The following is a 4,126-nucleotide window of genomic DNA, read 5'->3' as shown; positions in this document are numbered from 1 at the left end:
TCTTCTGGAAGTCCATGGTGATTTCAATATTATTCACTAGCACTACAATTCAGCTGTATCAATTTTTCTTCAGTCTTTAAGTCTTCCTTATTCATTGTCCAAATTTCACATGCATATTAGGCCATTGAAAATACCATGGCTTGGGTCAGGTATGCCTTGGTCCTCAAAGTGACATCTGTCCCATTCAACACTTTTTTGTTCCTGTTAGTGCCTTTGAGTTGGTTTCAACTCATAATGACCCTGTATAGAGTTTCTGAGGAGTGGCTAGTGGGTTTGAACCACTGATCTTCAGTTTTAGCTGACCTTTCCGTCCAGTGCTTATCCATGGCTCCTTCAACACTTTAGAGAGGTCTTTTTACAGCAGATTACTGAGCTGAAGTTAACTGGCTTTGGCCATTTTGAATCAATTATATGGTCTGCTATGGCAGGAATGACACATTGAAGAAGAATGTTGTCACATTCATTTTTAAAAAGGACAATTCAAGGTCTATTCTGAATGACAACACTGTCAGTGATAGAAGAATATCCACACTCCTACAAAGACCAGCTAATGCAATTATTATTCTAATTTATGTACCAATCACTAATTCTAAAGATAAAAAATTATGATTTAAAATTTCAGACTACAGCCTGAAATTGATCAAACGTGCAATGAAAATACTTGAGAATTACTGGTGATTGGAATGAGAAAGTTGGAAACAAAAAAGGATCAGTAGTTGAAATATATAGTCTTAGTGGTAGAAACAATACATGATAGAATTTTGCAAAAACAATGACCTATTGCTTGGAAATATATTTTTTTCAACAGCATAAATGCCAACTATACATACAGATTTCTGCCATGGAATACAGAGGAATTAAATTGACTATATTTGGCAATGATGTAGACACTGGATAAGCTCAATATCATCAATTAGAACTAGGCCTAACTACAAAACAGATCATTAATTGCTTATATCAAAGTTTAAATTGAAGCTGAAGAAAATGAACACAAGTCCACAAAAGCCAAGAAAAGACCAAAATGGATTTCAGAAGATGCTTTGAAACTGGCCCCTATATATAGATAATGTAAAGTGAAAGGAAGAAATGATGTAATAAAAGCTGTATGGAAGATTTCAAAGGGTGGCTCAAGTATTATAATGAAATATGCAAAGGCCTGGAGTTAAAGAACAAAAAAATAGAGAACACAATCAACATATTTCTAAAACTGAAAGAAATGAAGAAAAAATTGAAACCTCAAGTTGTAATGTTAAAGGACTCCATGGTCAAAATATTGAATGACTCATAAGTATTAATAGAAGAAGAAAAGAATACATAGAGTCCCTATATCAAAAGAATTGGTTTATGTTCAAACAGTTTGGGAAGTAGCATAAGAATGATCAAAAATGATGGTCATCAAGGAAGAAGTTCATTCTTCATTGAAAGCAGTAGTAGAATTAATAAAATTCCATTTGAGATGTTATAAGAAATGAATATAACACTGGAAGTGCTCACTATTTATGGCTGACTAAATGATGAGACAGATTCAGATATGTTCCCATTCCAAAGAGAGGTGATCCACTAGAATGCAGAAATTAACAAATAATTTCATTAATATCACACACAAGTAAAATTTTGCTGAAGATAATTCACAAAGAGTTGCAGCAGTTTATCAACAAGAACTGCCAATAAACTCAAACTGGATTCAGAAGAGGATTCAGAACAAGAGCTATCATAGCTGATATCAGATGGATCTTGGTTGAAAACAGAACACCAGAATGACATTTACTTCTTTTTATTTTTTATTACCTATGAAAAGACATTTAACTGTATGAATTGTGACAAATAATGGAAAACATTGTAAAAATGGGAATTACAGAGAACATTTCATTGTGCTAATGCAGAAACTATACATAGACCAAGAGACAATCGTACTAAGAGAACAAGGGAATACTGCATTTTTAATAATCAGGAAATGTGTATCTCAGGGTTGTATCCTTTCACCATACTTATTCAATTTGTATGCTGAGAAAGTAATCCAAGAACCTGAACTACATGAAGAAGAACGTAGCATCAAGAGTGGAGGAAGACTTATTAGTAACCTTTGATTTACAGATGACAGGGGAAAGAAATTAAAGAACTTACTGATGAAGGTCAAAAACTACAGTTTTCAGTATGGCTTTCATCTCAATATAAAGACAACAAAAATCTTCCCAACTGGACCAATAAGTCCCATCATGATAAATGGAGAAAAGATTGAAGTTGTCAAGAATTTCACTTCACTTGCATTCACAATCAATGCTCATGAAAGCAGCAGTCAAGAACTTAAAGGACAGATGGATTGCATTGGGCAAAACTGCTGCAAATGACTTTTTTGAAGTGTTAAAAGGCAAAGAGGACTATGGTGTGGCTGACAAAAGACATGATATTTTCAACAATCTCAAATTAATGCAAAAGTTGGACAATAAAAAAGGAAGACCAAAGAAATATTGGAGCCTTTGAATTAAGGTGTTGGTAAAGAATATTAAGTATGCCAGGAACTGCCAGTTGTTGTTAAGTACAGTTGAGTCCGTTTCCAACTCTGTATAGGGTTTCTAAGGCTGTAAATATTTATGAGAACAGAAAGCTTCATATTACTCTTGTGTAGGTAAGTACTGGAGGGTTTTGACTATTGACCTTGTGATTGGCATTACAATGCTTATCTTAAAGCCAAAAAAAGGGTCAAATTTGTCTTGGATTTAGCCAGACTCCTCCTTAAAAGGAAAAATGGTGAAACTGTCTCACATACTTCAGACATGTTATCAGGTGGGACCCATCATGCTTTGTGAAGTAGATGCTCAGAAAAAAGGAGGAAGTTCTTCAATCAGTTGGACTAATGCAGTGGCTACAGCAATGTGTTCAAATTTAACAATTGTGAGGATGGCACAAGTAGGGCACTGTTTTGTTCCATTGTACATAGGGTTGCTATGAGTTGGAACTGGATCCAGGGCATCTAATAACATTAACAACAACAACACAACAACAATATGAGAGACTTAGGTTATTTTCTTTTCAGATCTCAATGTATATTTTAGTTCTAAGAGTCAGTGATTCCACCAAATACCATTTTTAATTATGGATTTAAAGGTCACATGAAGGCTGAAATAATGGGTAATCAGGAAAGAACATATATTCTCATAAATTACATAGACTTCAACTAGCTTTAAGATATATAACACTTGGGCCTATGAATAAATATTTATATTTAGGAAACAGAAAACAAGGTTTGTGTATATTTTCTTTCAGTTCCATTCATTGTCATTATAATATAGTTGTTTTTCAAGAAAACAGGAAGGTCATTTCAGCAACAAACCAGTTTCCATTGGGCCATGGCAAGAAAATAAAATGCATCATGATCTAAAGGAACTTTAGCTTCTCAGTAGAGCACAGTTAATTCCAGCTTAAATATAAATATATTTGATTGTATTTTTCAAAGCTGTAAGTGTGAAGAATTTTCTAAGTTATTTTAAATCAGAACAAAATGACAGACTTTTACCCGCATCCTTTTTATCTGTAATTTATTCCATTTATATGAAAATTGGGCAGTGTTTCATTCTGTTGTGCATAGGGTCCTTATGAGTTGGTACTGACTTGATGGCACCTAACAACAACAACAACAATATGAAAATAACTAAAAATACTAGGTGTGCATGGACTTTACCAGGTTTGGGTTTTGTTTTTCATTCTTTAAAAGAAGGATGACAAGGGAAGAGCTCTGTGGCCAAAAGTAAAGAGCCTACTAACAGCGCTGACTCTTAGTGTGGCACTGTAGCATCAGCACTGGACTGTGAACTGCGAGGACTGTGAACAGCTGCTCCTTGGAAACCCTAAACAGGGTCACTAGAAGTCAGAATCAACTCGACAGCACTAAACAACAATAACTGAACAACAACAACAATTGAAGTAGTACCAACTAACATTCCCACCATGAACCCTGGTGTGGTATTATAAGATTAGCACTGGATTGCTAACTGGTAGAGCGCTCTTCAAACCCATCAGCCACTCCTCAGAAATCTTAGGATGGCTGTGAGTCAGCATCAATTCGACAACATTTACCAACAACAACATTCCCACCACTGCCCACCAGTGCTGCTTTCCATGTGTTCCT

The sequence above is a fragment of the Chrysochloris asiatica genome, unplaced genomic scaffold (assembly GCF_000296735.1).
Source record: "Chrysochloris asiatica unplaced genomic scaffold, ChrAsi1.0 scaffold00091, whole genome shotgun sequence".
Taxonomy (NCBI): Eukaryota; Metazoa; Chordata; class Mammalia; order Afrosoricida; family Chrysochloridae; genus Chrysochloris; species Chrysochloris asiatica.
Note: the sequence above shows the minus strand (reverse complement) of the source record.